The sequence below is a fragment of the Callospermophilus lateralis genome, chromosome 5 (genome assembly GCF_048772815.1).
Source record: "Callospermophilus lateralis isolate mCalLat2 chromosome 5, mCalLat2.hap1, whole genome shotgun sequence".
Taxonomy (NCBI): Eukaryota; Metazoa; Chordata; class Mammalia; order Rodentia; family Sciuridae; genus Callospermophilus; species Callospermophilus lateralis.
In genome coordinates this window covers 64,527,879-64,554,871 of record NC_135309.1, presented here as the reverse complement: position 1 = coordinate 64,554,871, position 26,993 = coordinate 64,527,879, and the positions used below count along the sequence as shown (strand labels likewise).

The 26,993-nt window shown below is 51.0% G+C and overlaps 1 long non-coding RNA gene across 4 annotated transcripts; it reads left to right on the top strand.

The window, feature by feature from the left end:
• On the top strand, positions 1-21,437 carry LOC143399769 (uncharacterized). 4 transcript variants are annotated; one of them, XR_013155479.1, is made up of 5 exons: positions 1-187; positions 11,072-11,192; positions 13,913-13,978; positions 14,318-14,657; positions 16,399-21,437. It is a non-coding gene; the product is annotated as an uncharacterized LOC143399769 (long non-coding RNA). The 4 variants fall into 4 exon arrangements; XR_013091431.2 differs by lacking the exon at positions 13,913-13,978 and having other exon boundaries at positions 18,125-21,437; XR_013155478.1 differs by lacking the exon at positions 13,913-13,978.
• The last annotated feature ends 5,556 nt before the right edge of the window (positions 21,438-26,993 follow it).

The following is a 26,993-nucleotide window of genomic DNA, read 5'->3' as shown; positions in this document are numbered from 1 at the left end:
TGCGGGCAAGGGGCTGAGGGGAGGGGGATCCAGTGCCAGTCGCTTAAAAATGCCCCTGTGGTAGTAAGGGGTGCCAGAGGCCGGGTCAAGTTAGTTGAGAAGCAGTGACACCCCCCACCAGTCCCCAAACAGGCTGACCCCATCTCTAGGCCCCAAGGAGCCACACCTGGACCAGACTGCGGGACAGGTAAGAATCGGCAGCAGAGATGGGGGCCATGATGGGACCTCTGTGGGACCCCAGGAGGAGGCTGTATGTGGGTGCTCCTCCTTGCTCTCTTTCTAAGCCCTCCGCCTCCTGCCTCTCGGAGCCTCAGTTTACCCATCTGCACAGGGCCTGGTCCTGATGACCTCTAAGAGTCCGCCCAGCCCCACCCGGCTCTAATCTGCGGTCCTTTGATCCTGGGACCCGTCGTGGCTACGGTTAAATGGGAAAGGAGGAGAGGATGGAGTAGGCAGAGTGGCTGCCCTGCTGTCCCAAGCTTCACCTCAAGCCCAAGTCTGGGTCAGCTTCTTTGTAGACAGTGCTCTTCTTTGTTGTATGAGGTTTTGACTTCACAGTTCCAAGAGCCTGGGGCTCCTCCAGATAATAGTCTGAAGAAACAAAGCTGGGGAAGAAGCGGTGAGCTCAGGCTCTGGCAGGGAGGCGGAGGGTCCTGCAGGAGGAGCGGCCGGCTGCGCTCAGAGCAGTGGGGAAAGACACTGGCTGTGGGGACGGGAGAGCCCTGGGCTCCAGCCCTAGCTTGGCCCTCAGTGTCCAGCTGTGTGGCCCTGAGCAAGCACCCTTCTGTCTCTGGGCCAGTGTCCCCATCTGTACGAGGAAGCCACAGGGCAAAATGGTCTCTACAGGATGTGACTTCTGAGACATCTGAGCCTGAGGGGAGATGGTGTTGGAAAATTCTCTGAGCAAAGTCTGAATTTGACCATGGTCTTGGAGCCCAAGCAGATGCCCAAAGCCCGTGGGAGCTTTTGAAGGCCAAGCCTTAAATGATGGAAAGTGGCTGAGGGGTGTCTGCAGCCTCTAGGGCCAAGGGGGTAATCTGTGGACTTAGCGATACAGGAGTGCAGGACCTCAGGGCCGGATGTGGGGAAACCATGGAGGGCTTCAGGGGATAAAGTAGTGGGGCCAGGACTCTCGGAGGAAGGCTGAAATCCTGTGATGGGCTCCGTGGGAGGCTGGGCTGAGCAGAGGCTTAGGATTGGGACTCAGGGTCACACAGGCGACATCCCGGCGGGCTCCTCAGATCACACACTGGCTACATCCAGGCCCAAATGCACACAGTCCTCCTGTGTCAGGGTGTCCAGCACGCTCACCTTCTTACTTCTGGCCTTATGTAACTGTCCTGATGGAGGCTCTGGAATCCAGTTGAAAGGGCCTAATTCTGGCTTGTTTACCTATCAGAAGAGTGACCCTGGGCAAGTCACTTGCCATCTCTGAGCCTCGCCTTGTTCCTCTGTGAAATGGGTGCAGTCCTGGTTCTGACCTCACATGGCTGTTAGGAGCAGTGAAGGACTTATGCCCCTAAGGATCAGGGGCTGGTGTGACAGTACAGTTAGACCCCCTTCCTTTTACAGAGCAATGTAACATTAGCTGTGCTTACAGAGAAGAGGGATAAGAGCCAGTCAGGGAGCATCCAGAGCTGCTCAAGAGAGGCCAGGCTCAGGGAGGAGGCAAGATGGATATGACACCAGAGGTGAGGGGCCAAGATCCAGCCTGAGGTCCTTAAGGGCTGGCGGGGCCTACTTGCTTGTATGTATAAGGTGTTGTGTGGGTCAGGGGTCTCCCAGGTGCAGGGGTCTGAGCCACTGCATGCTCATCTGCTGATGTGTGTCAGGTAACCTTGGGATCTTTAGTGCAGGCTCCCAAGCATTCCCAGGTTTGGGAAAGTTTTAGGAATGCTGGGCTATATGCAGACTGGGACCCCCCCCCGGAGAGCTATGAAGCCACAGAGCGGAAACTTAGCTCTAGGCCATGCAGCGAGCTAATGGCCGAGTTGGAACAGAACCTGCATCTCTGCCCAACTATGGGCTCCTTAAGGTGGTACAAATAAGGACAGTTACATTGCTTTCATTGTGGAGTGCTTACAAGGTCTAGTAACTACCTAACATCTTTATATAAAAGAATGAACTCAATCTTCAAAAGACCCTGTGAGCTAGAAGCAAGTGTCCCTGATACAAAGATTAGACACCAGAGGCACAGAAGCTTAATAAATGGTGAAGCCTGGACACTGTGTGTGTACTGGCTGCCCCGGACTGCTGTCCCCCCGCCAATCCCGAGGAGTCTCTAACCTCCTGCCCTAACCCTTGACCACCCCAACATTCCTGAGAAACCCCCCATCTGCCTTATAGAAGCAAACAGAGTATGTATGGAGGACTTCCCAGGAGACAAGTACTGGGCAGAATCACTTGAATTGTCATTTAGTTCTCCCAGGATGACTGTGAGGCAGGAAGCAGCATGATCCCATCCTCCCCAGTTTATAGAAAAAGAAAACACTGCAGCTCACCTGAGGCCATGCAGCTAAAAAGTGGTCCAGGGGGATCTGACCCCAGCCTGTGTGGTCCTCACCACACACTCTCAGCCCCTCTGTGAGCTAAGAGGAGGAATCCATCTTGAGGACACTGAAGCAAGGAGGAGCTGCCCCAGGGCTTGACCCACGTCTCCTGGTTCTGAAGCCCCTGTTCTCCCTTCAGCCACATTGCAGCCCCTGGAGAGAGGAGTCGAGTCAGCCCTTTCTGGAGAAGAGCAAACATAGAGCCCTGCAGAATAGGAAGTTCTAGGCCGCGGCCACCACTGACCCATGTGGCTGAGCCAAACTCCCTGGGTGAGCCTCAGGGGCTCCCTAGATGGTCTCTGAGGTCCTCACTGCTGAGCTGTGCTGGGGCCCTGCCTCCTTCTGCAATTCTGCCATTAGGCAGTCCCAGGGGCTCAGGGCCTTGGGCTGGTTCAGAGCCACAATAAAGGCTATTTCCAGTGGAATGACCAGGTTTCTTGAAGTATGTGTGTTGCACACTTTATTTATACCATATGCATTGAACTTGTCTAGTAAACAATGAAAGGGATGGGGCTGGATGCACTTCAGTGGTAGAACACTTGCCTAGCATGCAAGAGGCTCAGGGTTCCAAACCCAACACCATAAGAAAAAAAAAAAAAAAAGGAAAGAAGGAATGGAAATTAAACTGTGTGTGTTCTGCAGGATGCTGTGCTCTTGTCCGTGTGCGTATCTAGATGCAGAGCTCTGGGAATCACAGGCCCCAGAGTGGGAGTGGGCATTGCCCATGTGGCCTTCCCTAGCCCACCAGAATACATTTGCTGCCATCCAATCAGAGGTACCCAGGGGATGGAGCTGCAGGAATTTGGGGGAAAGAGTCCACCGTGGCTGCCGCCTGCTAACAGCCTGTCTAGACAGGCCCCACGGGGCTCCGGTTCTCACCACACGTTGTAAGAGCACCAAGGCCCATCCCCTCCCTGCTTACAAAAGAGGCTTCTTGGCAGCAATGCTTCACCACCGAGACCTTTTCTCCAATTCAAAACATGCCTTAATGCACAGCAAGGATCCCCCACTCTCTCGGGCCCCTAGAGCCTAGCTTATTCAGCCCCTTTTTGTTTAGCTGAGGAGACGGAGGTTGACCCCCCAGAACCAGGGCCTGTTGTGGGTTGGGGGAATTCTGTGTCCACCAGATGAGAGAAGAGGGCAGAGGGGAGTCAGCGAGCTCTGAAGGGGGGCTAAGATGCAGTCGGCGCCAGCTAGGAGATAGGGTTCCATCCTGCCTCTGCCTTGAAGCCGCTGTGGGACTGCACCCTTAGGCCACCTGAGCTCTCTGTGCCTCAGTTGCCTCATCTGTAAAATAGAGATGATAAGACGACCTGTCTGGCTAGCTCACTGAGTGGTCTGGATTAAATGAGAAGAAACTTGTGAAACCCTTAGAACAACGACTGGCACAGTCGGCACTCATCAGCTTGGCTGCCCCTCCCCCAGATTATTGGAGACTTGAAGGGACAGCAGGTTAGACCAAGACTGGGGGAAGCCACCCCACCCTGGCACCTCCCCAAAAGTCCTCATCAGCCACAAGCCAAGGCTTCTCCTTAAAGACCCCCGCCCAGGCCCAAGCTGTGCTTCCATTGCGTGGGACCCACAGGCTTAACAGGTGCTCTAGCCAGGCACAGGGGCATACACCGCAATGCCAGGGACTCCAAAGGCTGAGGCAGGAGGATGGCAAGTTTGAGGTCAGCCTCAGCGATCTAGGGAGGACCTCAACAACTGAAGGAAACCCTGTCTCAAAATAGAAAGGGCTGGGAATGTAGCTCAGTGGTAAAGCACCCCTGGATCCATCCCTGGTACCCAAACAAAACAAAACTGCTCCACTGCCACTAGCTGTCACCCATCCTCTCCTCCTCCTCTTCCTCCAGGGAAATGAGGATGGGAGAAAGTGTCCAGAATGAGGCTGCTGGCCTTGGATGGCATCTACAGAGGCTATGACACCGTAGCTGCACGGCTGGGCTTAGAGGCCTCTGGTCAGCCTTCTCAGGCCTGCTAGGCCTCAGGCATGTGGCCCAGTGTGCTAAGACCTGGATCAGGCCCTGCGACAGCACACTGGGGGTGCACCCCCACCCACTGATCCCCTCAGGCTCAGATACCCAGTGTTGGTGATGGAAAGGAGACAGTTTAGGTGAAGGTGGTGGGTAGCAAGGACATGCTCTGGACAGACAAACAGAAGGAGAGAGAGCTCTGGGTGTAGGGGTACAGAGGACTGTGAGCATCTTCAGAAGATAGGAGCCCATCTGGCTGGAGTTGAGGGTTGATCTAGAAGCTCAGTGAGGGAAGGGACTGGCAAAGTGCGGAGGGCCTGAGCTGCCGAGTGGCTTTGGCATCAAAACCACAGCCACACAGGAGTTGAGAAAGCCCTCTTTGGCATCTGTTCATCCCTTTCTTTAACCTGTTTGTCTCCTTCTTCCAAAACACTGTCAGACCAAGAATCCCAGTGCAGGGGAGAGACCTGGAAATCTGGGCATCAAGTAATTCTCCAATGTCAGACAACGGGGAGAAGAGACTTCATGGTGGGATTAGGAGGGACAGGAAGCCTAAGAGCTGCAGTCACCATTTGCAGACCTCTCCAGAACCTTCTGAGGAGCAGGAACTTCTTTGCTGCTCCAGAAGATAGGGTACAAAGCCCCATAAGGACAGATGGCAGCAAGATACTAGGAAGGAGTCTTCAATTTGGAAATGGTGAGCTCCCCATCACCAGAAGTGTGCAAGATTAGCAGGAGTGACATAGAGAGAAGTTAGGTATCAGAAGCTTCTGGCTTTTCCCACCAGTAGCCTGGTTCATATGCCAACTCTAGCTGCCATCACAGAAATGAACCTCTCCCCTCCCCATAACTGCCTGCATGTCAGATTCCAGCCAGACATGACATCAGCTCTGCCCTGACTTTGCAAAAGGACCTCTTGAGATCTCTGCCTCCCATTTCCTTTCATCCCACTGCTGCCTTCTGCCCTTCCCAGGGGACCCCAGGCCTGGCCAGAGAGACCTGGAGCCTGGTTGTGAGACAGAGGTCCCTGGGGAACATTCAGCCGATGGCCTTCCACCCTGCAGGAATGAGACAGAGGGGGCCAGAGTTCCTGGGAGTCCTGTTCACACGCTCCCGAGAGTCTGCATGGAAATTCCAGGAGGGTCACAGGAAAACTTCTGATTTAGGACCAAGATGCTTTATTTATGTTTTTCCTTTTCCTCTTCTGCTCCATCCTTTCCCCCAGTGGTGGCTGGGGGCGTTGCCTGAAGCTAGAAAATGAAATGTAGCATCCTTGCTGGGCTGAGTCACAAAAGACAGTGGAGAGAGATAGAGGCTGTGGGGGAAAGGACAGAGCAAACTGGGGGCATCCTCCTACCTTGCAGGACTTGGAGAGGTGAACAGTCATGTGAGAGAAGTCAAGAGCTAGCCAGGCCTGCTGTAGGTCCTGGGGCATCGCACTCGAACATTGACCAGGCCAGTAGGCATCCCTGGATAATGACCAGAGCTACCTGATCCCAGGTTCAAGCTGGGCTTAGAGATTCAGCCTAGGGGCTCATAGAATAAAGACAGAAGGGTTTCAGGATTGGAGATTCCAGAAACCTTGGGCAATGAGTCCCCACCTCACATCAAACATGAAACTAAAGCACACTGTCTCCATCTTTTGTTTTTAATATTTATTTATTTATTAGTTATAGGTGGACACAATATCTTTATTTTATTTTTATGTGGTGCTGAGGATCTAACCCGGTGCCTCATGCATGGTAGGTGAGTGCTCTACCTCTGAGCCACAACCCCAGTCCCCACTGTCTCTATCTTATCTACCCTGGTGACCTGGTGTGGCACATGCTTAATAAACATTCCTGATGTTCAATCCTAGCCTCTTAGCATCTTTGTCCTTTTGGAGGGCAAAGGACCTGAAAGTGCATCCGAGTCTCTGTCCTTGTGTCAGATGCAGAAACTGAGGCCCAATGACAGAGAGAGGGGAAAGACTGGTCCAAGGTCACCCTACCCGAGCATCTTTGAGGTTTCTTTGCTTTCTAGCCAAAGATGGAGACTATGTTATGTTCCTCACAGCCAAGGGCAGTGGGAACAGAGGAGAGGCAGGGACCCAGCAGAGATCTCCCCGTCTCCAAGGGGTAGTGGGAAGAAGACAGCCTATATTGGCTTCTTGCTACTCTGCCTAAGGAGTCCCTTTGTGTGGCCAGAGATGGTCCCTGAGATGGTCTGGCAGCTGCAGATAGGAGACCTCCTGCAGAGAAAAGAGCCCAAATCCTGAAAGGGACTTTATTCCTGGGTCTTCCCCAATTCTCTATATGACCTTGAGCACAACCTTGAACATGAGGTCCCCTTGGCCTCAACATATCCAGCGGCAGCCTGGACCCAACCAATTGGAGAAATCAGGGATTCCATCTTCAGTCCCCCATGGGGCCTCCTCCCTGTCTCTGTTTTATCTTAGATTTTACCCACCCCACTTGGAGCAGAAAGTGGACCAGGGGCAAGAAGAAAACAGCAGCTGATAAATTATGCCCAAGTTTTACTTCAAGCTATGAAATTCCCTGAGAGAAAAAGCTAGGAAGGCCTTTAAGATCATCCCAGTGAAGGAAGCTGAGACCCAGGAGGGTCAGCAAATTACCTGGGGTCATGCAGCAAGTCATGTGCAAACATGAAATAGACAGTGGGTCTCCTGATTCCCAGATCAGTGCTCTTTCAACTGACCATCTGCACTTCAAAATGACAGGCACAGAAGCCATCCTCCTATGGACCCAGCCATCCATTCACCTGGAGCACTCAAAGTCTCAGGCAGGGAGCCTGCAATCCTTCCTCTGAGATTCAGTGTTCTCTTCCATAAAGCAGGGAGGTGGGATAGAGCACATGTCTCCAGGAGCCTGTACCAGCAGGACCCCAGGGCTTTCCTGGGTGGCCCCCGCTACCCCCACCTCTGCCCTTTTCTCAGAGATTATACGGGACCTAGGCCAGGAAATCCCACCCAGAAATGCCCCCATCCAGTCCTGTCCTACCCCAGACCCTACAGCTGGGCTTCATCCAGAATTAGAGGCTCCAGCTCAGCTTCCCTCTGAAGATCTGGATTTTTCTTACCATAAAAGGGCAAGAGTGCCTCTCTTGGTCCCTGCCGCCAGCCCTGCTGGGGGAAAGGCTGAACTATTTTTAGAAAACCCAAGGGTTTGCTCCTGAAGTCAGGATGGAGCTTGTCTGCTTCTGCACCCCGGAGCCCCTTCCCATCTCTCTGTCCTCCTCCTCCCCTCCTCTCTCTTCTGTGCGTCTTCCTCTCACCCTCTTGCTCTCAATCTCCATCAATGTCTCTTCCTTTGTCTTTCTCTCCCTCCCATCTCACATCTCTTTTCTCTTCCTTCCCCCTCCCTTCTCCCTGACCCCCAATCTCTTCATACCCAGCTTCCCTCCCCCATCTCCCTCCCTCAGATCTTTGTGGTGATTGGAGAAAGTAACACATCTGCACCCCCACCCCCTTCTGAAAAACTATTTACAACATCAATTCCAAACATCCGCCATCTGGTTCTAGGAAGGGCCAAAAGTTATTTGGAGAAGGAAGTCACGATTATTCCATCTTCAAGGCCACAGGAACTTAAGGCCCTCTTCTCTCCCACCTTCCTCCAGGGGCCTCTGTGTTATTATCTGATGAATTATGCCCCCTTAGGGAGACAGGACCTTGGCTGGGGTACCAGCTGGGCCTCTGGTAGCATGCATTGCTTTGAACTTATTGCTTCTTCTCTTTGAGCCCCTGCTTCCTTATGCAAACAGTAAGTTTAAAACAAGGATCCTTCTAGTACTAATGCTCTGAGACTTCAGGTCCTGCTGCAGAAAATCCTCCTGATCCAGGTCATAGAGCCCAGTTTGAGGCTTAGCAGTAAGGAGTGGGTTGAGGGTGGGAGTCTCCCTGGGAGGCACTGTATACTGTGAGGTCTAGTACTCTCCCTACCACATCACATGCATGTGGATCCCGGGGCCCAAAGAGTGGAAGACCCTTGTCCCTGGTCACACAGTATACATATCTACAGGATGCCTGGTGCTTCACCTATTGCTTTTCCCATGCAACTTGTATCAGAAGAAACTGATAGTTTTATGATCCCAAAAGCATCACTTAGTCCCTGAAACCCTGGAGGCCCCTGTTCTTTGCAAAGACTCAGGACAGAAAGCAGAACCAATGCCTTTATTGTGGTAGTGGTTTTTGTTGCTTGTTTTTTTAATGCATACACCCCATGCAAGAAAAAGATACTGGGGAAAGAGGCAGAGGAGTGACCAAAATAAGAAGCCCACTTGCGTTCAGTGACATGTGGTCTTCACCAGGGCCCAAGTGGTTTTCACTTAGACAGAGTGCTTTCTCTGTTCACAATCTCCCACCACAAAGACCAACACACACCTGGAAAATGACACGAGATCCTGACTCAGGTTATTCCTCTAAAAATGGTGCCATGAATAATCTGGGTCTGCAGGGGAGCCATGGAAGTACCTGTTGGGCTGCCTGATACTGACATTCCCCTTGTCACCTTGAGCAAGTGCTGTAACTTCTGAGAGCCTCAGTTTCCTCATCTGGAAAATGGGGATTAAGAGCAATACCTAAGTCATAAATGATCACGAGGATTAGCTGCAAATACTTTGACAAGGGGGAGCTGCCTCCAAAGCCCGGATGTTGTTAGCTACTCTTAGGACTGAGCAGATCCCAAAGTGCCTGGCGCATAGGAAGACAGATGGGTGAGAACTCCTATCCTCCCACGCTTCCCCAGTTTTTGCCCTCACTGGAAGGCCAGGGTGACAGCAACCATAGAAATCCTGGTCTGCAGGCCCCTCCCACAGCAGGCTGAGCAACTGGAGGTAGGCCCCGGGTCTCTAGGCCAGGCAAGCCTGGGGCCCCTTTTCGTCCCTCTTTTCCCTGTTGGTTTGTTTCGGCCTCATACCCCTTTCCCAGGGCTTGCAGAAAAGTCCTGGCGCTCCCCTCCCTGGGGAGGAAGTGGGGAGCGTGTGAGACTGGTGAACTCTGTGGGGGTGCCCTGGGAATAGAGGCCCAAGGAAGCCGTGCACAGAGGGGACAGAAGGAGGGCTCCTGGCTCCCACAGCCAGCTTCCACATCTGCCCTGGATGCCGGCTGGACCTCCGCCCTCCTCCTGGCTGCCCGTGCTAACAGGGGCAACTGTAACCATGTATCTGAGCTTACTGAGTGCATGGATCTGCCTCACTTGACCATCACAAACAAGATGGTGAGGTCAAAGCCAAAGTTCAGAGAAGTGAAGACACTGGTCACACAGCTTGTAAGGGCCAGAGGTGAGATGCAAAGACAGGGACCCAGTGTCTTCATTTTTTCCAAACATATGGAAAAAACCTGGGCCCTACAGCCCAGGGCAGGAAAAGGCTGTAGGGATGTGTGCCTGTGTGAGGAGCTGGGGACAGGAGTTGTGGCAAGGAAGCCTCTCTGGGAACAACCAGGTTCATGAGCATGCTTCACGGGCTCACGCAGAGCCCTGGCCTCAGCCCTCTCCCCACAGCGGTGCCATCTGGCCCACAGATGTGGCCCATTCCCAGCCCCTCATGTTTCTTGGAAATGAACAAGGCCAGGAGAGGCCACTGGGCTTTTGCAATGACCATTACGATGTGAGCTTTGTTTTGTGGTCATCCAGCTGGCTCCTGCCCATGCTCAAGGGACAGCCGAATTGAGCATGCAGAGCCTGGGTCCAAGTCTGCCTCTGACACTGGTCGGCAGATGACCCTGAGCAAACCATATTGCCTCTTTGAACTCACCCCTGGCAGTGTCTGTGAGCGTTCTGACTGACGGGGGAGTATCTCCCAGGCTGCAAGCCTGGTACTGTTGGAAAGGGTCACAGGTCTAGCTTAGCCCCAGATTTCAATCTACCGCTGTCCGGCGCCTTTCCTATGTGTGGGGCTGGAAGTGTGGCTGCTGGTCAGAAGTGCCTCTGGGAAATTTCCTTCCAGACCAGTGCTTTTGCTGATGGAGTCTGACTGTGCTAGAAGGGAAGGTAACTCCTCTAGTCATGAACCTAAAAGTTTCTCTGAAGACCCTCTTTCAAAGCCAGGTAGGGCTGGGCGTGTGGCTCAGTGGTAAGGTATATGTGCTGTATGTGCAAGGCTCTGGGTTTAATCCCTGGCACTGCAAAACATTTTTAAAAAGAAGAAGAAAACCAAAGCTAGGCGGCAAAGCAGGGATACTGGAGCCCTCGGGGTCTCAACTCTATAGGGGATTGAGCCCAAGACTTATGTGTGTGTGTGTGCGCGCCATAGCGCACATGCGGGGGGGGGGGGGGGGGGGCTCTATCACTGAGCCACATCCCAGCCCTTTTAGTTGTTTATTTTGAGACAGGGACTCACTAAGTTTCTGAGGCTGGCCTTGAACTTGTGATCCTCCTGCATCAGTTTCCCCAGTGGCTGGGATTACAGGTATGCACTACCACAAGTGGCTAGCCCAAGACTTCTGAGCTGGTGATAGCCAAGGCAGCCTGATCAGGAACTTGGGAGGCCATGACTCTGGCCATAAGGCAGTTGGCATGCCTCTGACAGGTGGGGTATTTGTTTCTTTAGGCAAGGGCACTGGCTGGTGGAAGCCACCTGCCACCCTGGCACTGGACAACCAACAGCCCTGGAGAGGGAGCCTCCTAGAGACCAGAAGAGGGAGGCGGCAGGCAGCCCTGGCAGCAGAACTGTGAGTATTCCCCCTCCATTCATCCACACACCCCACTCAGCAGGCAGCACCTGGAGTAACCTAGACCCCTGGGAAAAGGCCGCATCCTGCCACTCATGACCCAGAAGCCAGGCCTCAGAATGCTAACGAGCAGCCAGGCACAGTCGTACACGCCTGTAATCCCAGTGACTGGGGAGACTGAGGCAGGAGAATTGTGAGTTCAAGGCCAGACTCAGCAACTCAGTGAGACCCTGTCTCAAAATAACAAATGAAAAGGGCTGGGGATGTGGCTTGCTGGGTTCAGTCCCCAGTACCAGGAAAAAAAAAAAAAAATGCTAAAGAGAACTTGGTCAAAGGAAAGTCCCTGTAGATGAGTGGCACTGAGGGTCATTCAGGGCTGTTGGGGTCTGGGTTAAATGTGAAAAGAAATGAAACCAAAGAAGGGAAAATCAACCAGGAGCCAAGAAATCATCCCACCCCACTTTCCCTACAAAATAGCCACGCAAAGCCCACGTGACAGGGTGGCCAAGAGAATCAAAGACATAAGACCAGTAGTAACCTTGCCTAGAAAGAATTGAACAGGGTCAGAATCCAGAGGCAGGACAGTCACTGAGCCTCTCTGAGTCTCGTACTAACCAACCAGGTCAACTGGCTTTGGGAGCCCTCCTGCGGGCAGGCTGTCCCAAGTGGGCTACCCTTAGCACACAGTGAAGCTCAGGACAGGTGGCAGCCATTTCTACCACTGATCATATTCTTCCCACGCTTGCCAATTGCTAAAGACACTTCCACGCTCACAGCAGGATGGGAATGGGCAAGGTGAGGTGCCAGCTCTGTAAGACTGGAGGGGAAACTGAGGCCCGGGAGGTGAAGAAACCCACTCAACTGCACAGAGAGGTACAGAGGGGACTTCTGGCACCAGATCTCATGTGAATGGGAAAATGGGGAGAAGATTTACCCCCATCTGGCTCCTTTCCTATGTGGGAGGGGAGAGAGAAGGAAGCAGCGCTCCAGCAAGGAACTGACACCTGGGAAGGGGGACAAAGGGACGAAGCCCAGGCCTGTCTTACATAACACAGTCAACCAACCTGTTCACCCTGCACGCTCCATACGTGTGTGCAAACGTGCACCCCATCACAGCGGGCATCCAGTCCTCCCGCTAACAAATGAGTCACAGAGACTGGGTCTAAACAAATTGGATTAGAAGGGCCGCAGGCGCCTGCCCCACCCCCACCCAACACCCACTGTCCAGCTCCAACACTAAGCAGGCCTGCAGGACTGCCAGCTGCGGTCTCTCAGCCACACTGACAGCCAGTCCCCGGCCCCCAGGCCCCACCCCCAACCCTCGGAAAGGGGTCCTAGAGGATGCCAGGATGATAGATGGGGTGAGGGAGGTTCCAAGGCTGCCTCAAGAGCACACAGGAAGTCAGTGCTTGTGTGAGGCACATTTTTGAGCTGTTCCCAGAAGCCCACCCCCACCCCTCAGCCTCCCTCTTTCCAGCCTCTCCCACCGTCAGTGCTGCCTGGCTGGGACTTGGGACCAGCCTGAGGCTCCAAGCAGAACCCAGAATTTAGGCTCTGAGCACAGGTACCTGTCACCTCTCTGTCCCACAGCTGGGCTGAGCGGGAAGTGGTCAGTTCAGGAGGCCATTCTGACCATCTGGGATGACACTGTGCCACGGCACTGTAGAAGAAAGAAAAACTTGTGAGCAGAAAGATAAGGCTATCTTTTTTTTTTTCCAGGATGAGTGTCAGGGTACTTGGAATTGAGCCCAGGGGCACTTTATGCCTGTGCTATATATTCCCAACCCTTTTTAATTTTTATTTTTTATTTTGAGACTCAGTTGCTTAGGGTCTTGCTGTGTTTCTGAGGCTGGCTTTGAACTTGCAGTCCTCCTGTCTCAGGCTTTCAAGTTGCTGGGATGCCAGGCATGTGCTACCATACTACACAAGAGAAGGCCATCTTAAGTGTGGCACCTGGCTGCTTTTTCATGGATTTTTTTTTTCTAGTACCAGGGATTGAACCCAGGGGTGTCTAACCAAATCCGCAGCCGTTTTTATTTTTATTTAGAGACAGGGCCTCGCTAAGTTGCTGAGATGCCTTTGAACTTGCAATCCTCCTGCCTCAGCTGTCCAAGCTGCTAGGATTACAGATGTGCACCAGCGCCCCTGACTTGTATGTGTTGTGTTGTTTAATCCTGAGAATGTGCCTTGGAGTAAGGGGATTGTGCCCGTGGTACAGGTTGACCAGTGAAGCTTTTTAATCCAATGATTCCACAGAACCCCTTCCTGAGCCCTGAGTCTGTGCCAGGCACTATGTGATGTGCCGAGAACACCAAGATGAATGACCTTGTAGTTCCTGTTCCTGTTGCTTAAAGGAATTGTCCTCCTTGGGCTTGGTCACTAGGCATTCGGGTCTTCCAGGGGAGTGGCTCCAGTGTAATCTCTTTTCATACAGCACCTACAAGTGGCTGCATGTTTCCACCAAGACGAATCTCAGCCCATTCAGAACCAGACCCTGATATCAGATAGTCCCAAGGTGGAAGGCTGTCTCGCACCTTGTCAGCTGTATAGCTATTGTCAAATGATTTGGTCAAAACATTTGATTTGGTCAAATCAAATCAAATGATTCGGTCAAATCATTGTCAAATGATGTTTTCTTTTCTGCAAAACAGGGATTTAAAAGCTCCCACCCGGTAGGGCTGATGGGATTTATTTTTATTTTCCATTCTCCCATTTGACAGAAGGAGAAACAGATATATGGAGAAGAAAGGGCTTAGCCAGGTCACACTGAGTCAAGTCAGGACCAGGTGGGTCCCCTCCTCTCTGGATGAATCTCTTCCACCATCCCTTATCCCCATATGAATCCTCCCACCCACTCCCCCCAAGCAGCCAGAGGCCAGGACAGTTTGGTTTATACAGGTGATAACTGGGGCAAGTCCTGGATTCTGCTCTGGCCTCCACAGCAGCGTAGTTCCAGGTGACCAGCAGTGTCCTGCAGCCCTTTGTCTGGTGGTGGAGGTGGGGAGGGCTGGGCAGGCTCCCAGCCCAGACCAGCCAGGCCATATAAGGAAGGAGCCCTGGTCAGCCTCCTCGCCGAGGCCTGGTGAGAAAACCCAGACAGCCACTGTTTATTTTCTCCCTCCCAGCCTCCCCTTCACCCACCCTTCCCCAGAGCCTTCCAACAGCCTGCCGACCAAGTTTCCCCCAACCCAGAGACGTTTCCTGGAGACATCAAGAAAGGGAGGGGAAAACAGTGCCTTCTCCTGGGAGCAGACCCCCCAGTTACCCACAGCCAGCACTGAAAGCCACCAGGTAAAACTCTGACACCGCCTGGCTCAGTCACCTCCTTTAACAGAAGGGGAAAGAGCGCCACAGAGAGGAGAGTGGCCTGGCGTGAAGTCACTTGCCAACTGGGGACAGAACCAAGACTCCCAAACGGCTTCCCCCATCTCCCCTGGGATCCAGTGGGAAGGAGCCTTTCATGGGGTAAGTGAAATAGGGGCCACCCTTCTCAGGGAGGCCCTCGCTTGAAGGGAACAGGGGATGGGACAAGTGCTGCCTGCCAGCCCAGCAAGTGGGCAAGACTCAAAGGAAGTATTCCAGGGGCCAGAGGGCCAGGAGGAAGGACACCCTGCCTGGACCTCTGCCCCTCCCCCCCCAGCTCAGCAGTACCACCTCCTCCTCCAGGAAGCCTGCCTAGCTCCCCCAGGGACTGGAACCTCTTTGTCCTCTAAGCCCTTGGCAGTCCTTTCATGGGGTCTTTCTTGACCCTCTTAGGTCTGCCTTCCTCTCTGTCAGCCTCACTTTGCCACACTAGGGCAAGGACTGTGTCAGATTTGGTCCCATCTCCCTCTGCATGTAGATGAGGCACTTGCTCTGCTATATGAACAGATGTGGTGATGAGATCTTGTCCCAAAACCAGAGACTGGGATACTGGTCAAGAGATGAGACATCTGTATAGAGGTCAACAGTGAGGGACCCGGGGTTGGCCGTTCTGAGTGAGGAATCCCAGTGCGGGTCCTTGCTCTCTGCCTTTGGAAAATTCCATTCCCATGGAGCCTCAGGGTGTCCACAAGGATTTGCACAATTAAAGCATTTCAATAAATGACCATTCTTATTATAGTCATCATCAACATGATTGTCCTAGATGCAAAGGGACAGATCTAGGCAGCCTCTAGCCTGGGGAAGGACAGACCCAAGGGCCCATTGGAGATGGAGGCAAAGACCTCCTGTGGCCAAAGGCTGCATCTCAGCCCCCTGCCCGGGCACCAGTCTCTCCCAGAGAAGCATGGCGCCTCCTACTACTGGTTCCTGCCTCTCATCCCAGGAGATGTGCTGTCTTGTATGTGTCTTTCACCCACAGGGTGAGGTTGAAACGGCCCCTCCCCAGGTGCAGTTCAAGCTCTGCAACCCTAGAATTGTTACCTCCCATTCCTGGTCCTCCAGCGGAGGTGGACCTCCCCAGCTGTCTGAAGATCAAAAGGCATCAGGCATCATTTCCCACACTCAGCCATTCCCATGCTCCTTTTATTTTGTAAGTTAAGTCCTTTTTTTTTTGGTACTGGGGATTTAACCCAGGGGCACTGGACCACCGGGCCACCTCCCCAGCCCTATTTTGTATTTTATTGAGAGACAGGGTCTCACTGAGTTGCTTAGTGCCTCACTCTTGCTGAGGCTGGCTTTGAACTCACCATCCTCCTGTCTCAGCCTCCCTAGCCGCTGGGATTCTAAGCCAGCGCCAGTCCTTTGGAATGCTAAAGTAGAAACAGTTGCTTAAATGGTAAATACTTAAATGAAACACTATTAACACTGTTCATAGTTAAAAATAAATACAATGAAAATGAAACAACATTGTTACACTTTAACCTGACTCTGTGGCTAGACGGGCCCTGGGCCTGAAGCCCAGGTGGGTAATCAGCAGGACTCAGAAAGGTGTCCCAGGAAGGACAGCACCAAATGGAGAATTTTCTCCCCCTGATACATTGAAGGACTGAAAGCAAATCAATGTGGAACAACTGAGGCCACCAATTCCCAGAATCACTCACTCTGCCTCCTGCCCTTGGAGGCCGAAGATGGTGCAGAGGAGCGGGCTTTGGCAACAGTCACCTGGGGACGGTGGGGATTCCTTCTCAGCTTGACTCATGGGAGTGAAGCTGCACTTTTTTAGGATAACCATCTGCCTCTCACTGAGATCTCCCTTGGTCAGGCTAAACACCTCCCCTCCCAGGGAACAGGAGCTGCGGGGTATGGAGCAAACAGGCCGTCCCTGACCCCCAAATGAGGCCAGTGTCCCCATCACCAGCCAACCAAATGCACTTGGAAAGAAGTTTCTGCAGGAAAATTCCAGATAAGAAGAAGGCAGGGCTGTTCCATTAGCAGACCATCAAAAGTGGCCCGCCCTGAGCAGCAGACCAGAGGACAGTGCCCTCCCTCCCCCCAGAGCTCAGATGGGACCTGATGTCAGATTTCTGCTGGAGACAGAGTAAACATGTTTGTTTGTTTTTAATGGAGCCGCATATTTTTTTTCTGTTTTCTCCCAGCCCTGAGGAAAGTCTGCTTACCCCTTTCACACATCTCTGAGAACACATGTCATCTGGCATCAAGGCCACCATAGTCACCATTAGCCAAAGCAGGAAGGTCCTCTGGGGAGCCTGAGAGCTTGGCAGAGCAGGAGGAATTGGGGAAGGGCTTCACTCACCTATCAGGCCCAAAGGAGAACATGAATTACCTACATGGCCATTTAATCAGCCACCACATGACACTCTCTGTAGCCCATCACCCTGGACCAAGCCATCAGCAAGAGCTAGGGACCCCTCAATTAACAAGACATGGGGCACTGTCTTCAGGCAACTGGAAATCTAAACAGGTCAGACACCCAGGCAAATAACTCCCATACTAGAGAGAGCGAGACTGAGGAGATGGTTCATCCACTCAGCCAATGCTATGGGGCATCCACACTGCCAGACCCTGATCTCAGGGCTGAGGACAGTTGCCAGGGCTCTTCCCTTGCAGGTGGGCCTCACAGTCCTCAAGTGAAAACCACAACTCAAGAGCAGTAAAGGAAAAGAGTGGTCCAGGATAGGGAAGCCCATGAAGCAGGGAGTCCTGAGATCTAAGAAGTCAGGTTCAGCAGCCAGAGGTGGTCATTTGAGTAGAGACAGCACACCAAGAAGATATGGTTGGGGGAAGGAGGGGGGACAGCCCAGCATCAGGGCAATGGGGAGCCCCTTCCAGAGTATAAGCCCAGGAAAGATTGAGCACATTTGCATTTTGAAAAGTCACTTTGGGAGGATGGGTAAGAAGAAAGAAGGAGGAGAAAAAGGAAGACAGGTTGGATACAGAGTTTAATGAATAAATGTCAAGTACCAGGATGCTTTTGACTGGGGTGCATCACACATAAAGATGAGGCATAGGGTCAAAAACGGAGGTCAGCCTACTTGATGATTCCAATTATCGAAATGTCCAGAACAAGCAGATTTATAGAGGCAGAAGATGGTCTACCAAAGGCTGGGGTTGGCTAAGAAAGGGGCTTTCTTTATCTTGGGAGAGGGGGGTTGGTGATGAAATATTCTAAAATGGATTGTGGTGATAGTTACACAACTTTGTGATTAAAAACCATTTAAGACCAAACGTAATGGCACGTGCTTATAATCCCAGTAACTTGGGAGGCCAGAGCAGGAGGATCACAAATTTGAGACCAGTCAGCAATTTAGTGAGACCCTGTCTCAGAACAAAAAAAATGAAAGGGGCTGGGGATGTAGCTCGGTGGTAAAGCACCCTGGGGTTCAATCTCTAGCCCAAAAGGAAAAGAAGAGGAAGGTCGAGGTTTGATCCCAGAGGTCTTCAATGTCAGGCCAAGGACAGGAAAAGCTGCTGAGATAGCTCCAGCAGTTCCCGGGCAGAGCTGGAGGGGTGGAACTGAGGTCCCCTCTCATGCCCCTTCTCCTGTCCAGGGAGGAGTGCCCACCACCGGCCAGCCACGCGGAGCAGTGCAGCGCCCTGTCCCCCAGCCTGAGGTGCAGTGCTGCATCTCTGGTCAGTTGGGAGTCTGAGATGAAGCACTGTAGCTCGGGAAGGGAGAAGTTGTTCTGCAGCCATCATCCTGGAAGCGGTAAGTGAGGTACCAGGAAGGACTGACCGGGAGTTCACAGACTGCAGACCGTCAGCAGCTGGCAGAGGTGAGGAGGTTCTACCAGTGTCACGATGGGCTTTGTGATTCCAAGCAGGCCCTGCCCCTGTGAACCCAGAACGTCTATCTGTAGCATGAGGTGTTGAGCCACTCCGTGGAGACTGCTATCTAGTAATCTGCCTCCACATCCTCTTTCTGAGCCCACAGTGGACACTGCTAATCCGTCAAGGCAGCCATTCTTGCAGTGTTTGGATACAGCTTTAGAATCCTGCTCAACTGAGAGCTGGACAGTCACTCTTAATGATTTGGAGCTGAAACCCATTTATCATGCGTAGATCAGACAATTTTTAAAAACAACTTTTAGCCCTAGAGACAGAAGTCCTGGGCTTTGAGTCAAGGTCTTTGCTCTCTGAGCTCCTAATCTTGGATCTGGGCTGTTGCCTAAACGAGTGCAGGCATCTCATAAATGTGTGAGCTCTCCCAGAGGCTTTGGACACACAATGAGCAGCAGAGGAGGGGCTGGCACAATTTTATTGAACCTCCCCCATAACTTGGGAGATGGACCGTGTCACTGGGCCACTTTACAGAGAAGAAAACTGATGCTCTGTTAAACGACTTACCCAAGGTCACACAGACTGTGCTGAGCCGGGGTTGTTCCCTCATCTGTCTGTCTCCAGATCCACATTCTCACCAATAGGGGGTGATTATGGAATTCAGGATCAGGGAGTAGGAAGAGAAGCTCACCTGTGTTCATACCTGGGGTCACTTTAGCAAAGACGGACCCAAACACTTGCATGAATCCTTTCCCTTGCTCTCTGATCTCATTTATTTCCCCACTAGGTCCTGTACTATCCCATTTTACAATGGAAGAAAGCCAGGGCACAGAGGTTAAGTGATTTGCCAGGGGTCATCGGCGAGGAAATTGCCAGAGACTGGGAACTCCATCTGCCCAATTGGTTTAGATTCACCCCTCTGACTGGAGCCTCAGGAATACACAAGACCCATGGAGATCACAGAGGCGGAGGAAGGGGGTTGAGTCTGGGATCCGGGTTGCCGATGGACATCGTCAGTCTGGGTTTGATAACAGGGAAGGTACTTTCCAGGGCACTTGAATTTCCAGTCACTACTCTTCCCAGAGCAATGGGCTGCATCCTGTGAGACATGGCACCCACACTAGCCGCTGCTGCTGCCATGGCTGGATGCGGAAGAAAACCCCAGCTGGCCTGTAGGGACATGGCAGCCTTGGTCCTGAAGGCCACTCACTCTCTCCCACCTTGTCCTCACGGTCCAGTTTTCCCAGGAATCCCTTGGATGCTAAGATGGGGATTCCTGGAAATACTGTTCTTGAGGTCACGGTTTAGCAGCTGGATTCGCCTCCCTCCCACCCTAGCAGTGCCCCGTGGGATGAGGGTCAAGGAGAAGGTCATGCACTGGAGGTAAGAGGGCTTGTGAACCATGTTCTTGACCTTTAAGTTGCTTTTCTTTCCACTGTGTCCATTTCGTAACATCCCTGTGAGGCTGGATGTGGGAACTTCAGCATTGTCGCACTCTGGAGAAGCTTGTTCCAAGTCACACAGCTGAGCAGTGGTTGAACCAGGACACCAGGAGGCGTGAGCTCTTCTCCATCCCTCCCCACCCTCCCCCACTTCTCTTCAGGGCTTGCGATAGGAACGACAGTATCGCATCCACGTTACTGAGAAACTAATACATGCCCGTGAATTTATCTTTAAAGTTTATTAAATCAATTAGGCAAACTGCAAACCATAAGGCTTAATTTGATTTGGAAAGCAGCCACAGAAAAATGGAAAAAATTTTTAATCAGAGAAAACAAGACTCAGGACGCCCTCTTGTGGTGCTTCTACTCACTGCAGTGTCCTGAGACCATTCTACACACACCTCTAACCTTGCTACAAGGGTCAGAATTCAGGTATTATTCTTCCTGCACAAGCACACACATGCGTTACACACACACACACACACACACACACACATGCCTTCTATCCCAATCACCTTCTTTATCTTTTTGCAGTAGTTGGGGTTGAACTAAAGGCCTCCGTTAAGCCCTCTACCTACCTACACTAGCTACTCTACACCCTACCACTAAAGCTACTTCCTCAGCCCTTTTCTTCTAAAATTTTGAGAGAGTCTTGCTAATTCTCAGAGTCTGGCCTAGAGCTTGTGCCTCAGCCTCCTGAGTATCTGGGTTATAGGCATCACCACCATGCGCGGGCCCAATCAGTTGAGCCATTTATGTCTTATTTACCACTTTTCTACCTACCAAGCAGCCATCGTTTACAGTTCACTTTTTATTCCAATGCCCAGTTTCATCCTCAAAGTTCCACTAAGGTTAGTAGGATTAGTGAGGTTGAGAGGTAAAGTGACCAGCCCAAGGTCACCCAGACAGCCAAAGGCAGAGAAAGTACAGATTTCAAGTTCTGTGGCCTCTGTCACTGTTTTAGCCAAAGCAAAAACTACAAAACTAAAAGAGACTGCCTCCCCCACTACGTAGAGGGAATGCTAACTAAATAAATGCCCCAAATCCTAAACTAGAACTTTCCCCAAACTCTTCCTAATGCTTTTCATGGATTTGGTAGAGATAACTGTCATGGCCCCAGAAACCTCATTTTGGGGTCTGATGGCCACATTCCCAGGGACCAGGTTGTTCCCACAAATGTCCCAGGCTGTGTTCCTAATGGGCCACGTTGGGAGATCTTTAGGAAATAAGACTCATACATGGAGACTGGGGCTGCCTGACCACAGGAATATCAGATTTGCTAGTAAAAATAGCAATAATGGCTTCCCCTTTTGACTGTTCATAACTCACCAGGGACTGAGCCAAACATGTGTGCAAGCCTGGTCTCAGTTCTCCGGCAGCCCACTGAAGTCAGTTCTACTACTTAATTCATAGACAAGAGATCCAAGGCTGAGAGAGGTCGAGAGATTTAGCAGAGACCACACATGGTGAAGCTGGCATCAAATCAAGTCTGTGTTTCTGCTTTTAACCATGACATGTGGTCCCCCATCCCCACTTGGCCTGGTTGGTGGGGCTCTGTGCTGGGGAGGCTTACCCTTTGCTGAAACCCAAGTGGCCTCTCCTGTGCTATGTGACTATAATAAAGTGCTGAACTCTTGGCTCATTTCCTGTTTCTTCCTGAGAACATGGAAAGACCCTCCTCCTAACAGCCCCAGATAAGGTAATCCCCCACCCGCCACCCACCACCCACCACACAGTGCTTCCTATCATCCACCACTTCCAGAGGCAGCAGAGATAGCAATCAGGGGCCACCTCCAGGCAATCAGATGCCACCACTGTCTAGGAATGTAGGGCTGGGGGAGGGAGAGCATCCCCTGGGGCTCAGCAAGGACCATGGAGCTGGCAGCCTGGCCATGTGACAGCCCCTGTCCTTCAGTCTCAAAGGTATGACTCATCTGGTCAAACAGGAGACACAGAGACTAGAATCTGAGGCCAGTTCACACCTCACACAGCATTTGGATTCCTAGTGCCCCCCCAGGCATTAGCTGGGTTGCACAATGACATTGGGCTTCAGCTGTACCATGGGCAGCAGGGCCAGTGGGGACACTGTTAGTTGAGGGACACTGTTAGCTTAGGCATGGTCCTCCACACTGCCACATTTTGAGAACAAAGCTCTTCTTACATGGTGATTCCCAAATCCAAGGACTTACCCAAATCTCTCCTTCGTACCTCAAAACAAACTGAAGGAAGACCCCGTTGGCTGCTTTTCCTCCCTGGGAGCCTGGGGTTCAGAAGGCCTGGGCCCTCTTAAGAAGCAGGGAGAAGAGGCTGGGATGAGCGCTCCCCTAGCACAGGCGGGATCCGCGTTCGATCTTCAGCATCACATAAAAATAAAGGCATTGTGTTGTGTCCATCTACACCTAAAAAATAAGTATTTAAAAGAAGGAGGAGGAGGAGGAGGAGGAGGAGGAGGAGGAGGAAGGGAGAAGCCCTGGGCAGCAGAGCTCTTCCTACTATGCTCTGTTCTTTTTTTTTTTTTTTTTTTTTTTCCCTGCACCAAGGATTGAATCTAGGGACACTTAAACACTGAGTCGTTATTATTATTATTATTATTATTAATTTTGAGACAGGGTCTCTCTAAGTTGCTTAGGACCCCCTTAAGTTGCTGACACTGGCTTTGAACTTGCGATCCTCCTGCCTCGATCCCAATTTGCTGGGATTACAAGTGTGCGCCACCACACCCGGCTCATGCACCCTATCTTTTTAGCACTGACACAGGACGGAGGGAGAACTCAGGCCTTCTAGAAGCTTGCAGTTCTTATCCTTCTGCAGTTTCTCCTAGAATTTATACCACACCTTAGGGAATGTATTGCCAGCTGAGTTGGGGACTTAGCTGACTCCTACACACAGGGATCTGAGGTCTGCAGGCGTCTCACAGTCAAGTGGGCGGACAGGAATAGCAACAAACAGCCACCTAAATTAGACTCCCTCTTGTCCCCCCAGCAGCACTTAGCGAGCATTTTGGGTGCGTCCATGTGCCTGGCGCTGGATAGACAGGCTCACAACACCAGAGGATCCCCACTCTGCAGACATGCTCTAATACACATATGCAGATAGAGATCCTGGCCTCCGCCTGCAGAAACCAGTGCTGAGACCACTGCCCAACACAACCCAAGAAGTACTGAAGGTCTCACCACTGTCCCTAAATGTCCCACCACGTGCCTCTGTCCTGTGGAGGAAAGCAATCCATACCCCCAGTGACAAGTCCAGTGACAGGTCCCAGGCCCAGGCTCTTCATGGAGGGTCTACACTGCTTTTTACTTACCAGAAGGCCTGGACAGGTCCCTCTGGGAGAAATGGGTGAGAGGGCCCTACAGGGGCATGGGGGAGAGGCTGCCCTCTGGTGGCCTAACATGAAATGACTGTATTACAAGGGTTCCTGTATTATAAGGATTTTTCCATTCTCTGCAACCAGTGACCATTATCGAACCCATTTGGGTAGGATTTTGCATTTCAAAATGCACTCTACATCCTCATTTGATCCTTACTAAGAGATCCACTTTTACAGAAGCTCAAAGAGGTTAAATTACATTTTTTTTCTAGGTACTGAGGATTGAACCCAAAGGTGCTTAACCATTGAGCTACATCCCCAGCCCTTTTTCATATTTTATTTAGAGACAGGGCCTCTCTAAGTTGCTTTAGGGCCTCACTAAGTTGCTGAGGCTCACTTTGAATTTGCAATCCTTCTGCCTCAGCCTCCCAAGCCTCTGGGATTACAGGCGTGCACCACCACACCTGGCCACTATGTACAATGAATCAAAGAGCTTCCTACTTTCATGTATAACTGATTAGACCTAATAAATAAGTTTTTTAAAAAGAAGAAAGAAAATTTTTGACCTTCAGTATTCATTTATGTACTTAACAAATGTTACAGAGGGCCTATGAGGGGCCAAGCCCACTGCTTGGGGCTCCCCAGGAGAAGGTAGGAACAAAACAGATTCCAGCCCCAAGAATTTACAGTCCAGAGTGGGGAGACACACAAAGAACCAGACGCATCACCGAGCCCATTTTTATTGTGATACATTTGATGAAATGCAGAAACTTCCCACATGGTAAGCAGGGTGGTAAGATAAGAAACAGCAGGAACGGTGGCTGTGGCCATGGCTCAGTCGTAAGCACACTTACCTGGTATGTGTGAGGCACTGGGTTCGATTCTCAGCATCACATTTAAATAATAAAAAATAAATAAAGGTCTATCAGCAATTTAAAAAAAGGAAATAGCAGAAACAGGGGAATTTTTTAGCTTGGGAGGTCAGGGAAGTCTTTTCAAGGGAGGTGACAAATTTGAGTAGAGATCCTGGGATGGGGTCTTCCAGGGGACCACTTTAGAAGTTTGGATCTCATCTAAAGACAGTGGAGTGCCAGGCATGGTGATTCATGCCTGTAATCCCACTGATTTGGGAGGCTGAGGCAGGACATTCCGAGTTCAAAGACAGCCTTAGCAATTTATCGAGGCCCTAAGCAACTCAACAAGACTCTGTCACTAAATAAAATATAAAAAAGGGCTAGGGATATGCTCAGTGGTTAAGTGCCCCTGAGTTCAATCCCCCATACTCCCCCCTGCAATTTTTTTTTAAATAGAAAAATAAAGATAGTAAGTGACACAGTCACATACATCTTTTATTTGGATACCAGGGATTGAACTCAGGGGCACTCAACCACTGAGCCATATCCCCAGCCCTATTTTGTATTTTATTAGAGACAGGGTGTCACTGAGTTGCTTAGTGCCTTGCTTTTGCTGAGGCTGGCTTTGAACTTATGATCCTCCTGTTTCAACCTCCGAAATGTTGGGATTACAGGCATGAGCCACCGTGCCCAGCCCTCACATACACATTTTAAAAGATTACTCCTATAAATTAATTAATTAATTAATTTTTTAAAAAAAAAGATTACTCCTAAACATGGTAGAGAAAGCCAGCAAAATGTATTCTTCTCTATATAGAGAAACCCTGTGCCAGGATGGGGCAGGGGCGTGTCTACCTGTAATCCCACCAACTCAGAAGCTTGAGGCAGGAGGGTTGCAAGTTCTGAGACCAACCTAGACAACTTAGTGAGACCTTGTCTCAAAATAAAATTAGAGAGAGGGTGTTGGAGAGGCAGGCTGAGGGCATAACTCAGTGGTAGAGTGCTTGCTCTGCATGTCAAGGCCCTAGGTTCAATCCCTAGTTACAGGAAGGTGGGAGGCAGGTAAAGAAACCCTGGAAAAAATACAAAAGAACCTAATAAAAATGGTTATCTATAAAAACAAGACTTCTCAATATATACATTTTATGACATCTGACTTCTCTTTCCCTGCTTTTATTATGGGTGGGTAAGGGGGACTGGGGATTGAACCCAGGGGCACTTCTTTACCGAGCTACATCCCCAGCCCGTTTTATTTTTTATTTTGAGACAGGGTCTCCCTAAGTTCCTGAGGGCCTCGCTTAGTTACCCAGGTTCACCTCCAATTTTTAATCCTCCTGCCTCGGCCTCCTAAAGTTGCTGAGATTACAGGCATATGCCATCGCACCAGGCCCACCTGGCTTCTTGGGACATTTTAACCAGTCTATATATGACCATATTCTTCTCTTGTGGCTGCCATAACAAATTATCACAAACTGAGTGACTTAAAACAACATAAATTCACCCTCACGCAGTTCTGGAGGCCAGAAGTCTGACATTCAGGTATGGCCCAGCCGTCCTGTGGGGTCCTTCTTTGGTCCCTCATCTCTTGTGTTATGGTGGCTCTGAGCATCCCTCCCTGGGGGTGGGGGAGCATGTCATGGCTCCAACCTCTGTCTCCATGGTGACACTGCCCCCTCCTCCTCTTCTCTGCCAAATCTCCCCAGGGTGTCTCTTCTAAGTACATTTGTCATTGAATTAGGGTCTGATCACCTAGGACAATCTCTTGATGAAGATCCTTAATAACATCTGCAAAGACCCTTTCTCTAAATAAGGTCGCATTTGCAGATTTCCAGAACGGTGACATGACCCGCTCTTTTGGGATTTACCTCTTCAACCCATCCCATGACCTTTTCAAAAGGCCTAAGGGCACTGTAAGCTTGTGGGGCTGCAAATGACCTACAGGTGGCAAAATGGAGGCCACAGGGAGGCAGGAAGTGGAGGCTGGGAAGGAGGGAGGGAGAGGCCTATGGGATGTGCCTCAAGTGAACTAACCAGACCAGTCTTCAGAAAGCCCGTCCTGTCCCCTGCAGTGAGAGCTCCTCATTGATCCAGGCCTCAGCTCCATCACAGAGGTGGCTGTGACTCACCAGGGAAACCTAGTTCCTCCCAGCCCACGCTTGTGCAACCAATTCTTTGAACCTAAATGTCTGACTTCTCAACTCCAGTGTGAATTTCAGGATCCCTGTGACTAATCTTTCCACATAATTCTGCCTCCAAATCTAACAAGATAATATGCATAATATGATCCTGTGTGTGTGTGTGTGTGTGTGCGTGTGTGTGTGTGTGTGTGTGTGTGTGTGACTCTGTGTGTCTATAACACCAGTTAATCCTGGATGAGCCAGACATGATGCTAAACTTGGCACCCTTTATCTCACTTCTTTCAACAACACGTTGAAGAGGTGTTATCATGATTTCCATCTTCCAGAAGAAAATGAGGCTCAGAGAGGTTAAGTAACTTGCCCACCTTCACCCAGCCAGTAATCACTGGAGCTGGAACTTGAATCACAGCAGGCTTGGCCTTTGTATCTGTTATCATGCCACCCCCTCCTTTAGGCCCACTCGTGGATATAAATGCATATGAAAAGCTCAAACGTGTTCCTGCAGAACTGTGACTAGTGATTACTTCTGGGAGGGGTGGTGGGAAGAACTAAACATTATAAATTACCTTCATGGGCCGGCGCACTGGTGCACGCCTGTAATCCCAGCAACTCAGGAGGTCAAGAGAAGCAGGAGAGGGGCTGGGGATGTGGCTCAAGCGGTAGCGCACTCGCCTGGCATGCGTGCGGCCCAGGTTCGATCCTCAGCACCACATACAAAGATGTTGTGTCCACCGAAAACTAAAAAATAAATATTAAAATTCTCTCTCTCTCTCTCTCTCTCTCTCTCTCTCTCTCTTTAAAAAAAAAAAAAGAGAGAGAAGCAGGAGAATCACATGTTCAAGGCCAGCCTGGGTACCTTTGTGAGGCCCTGTTTTAAAAATTTAAAAAAAAAAAAA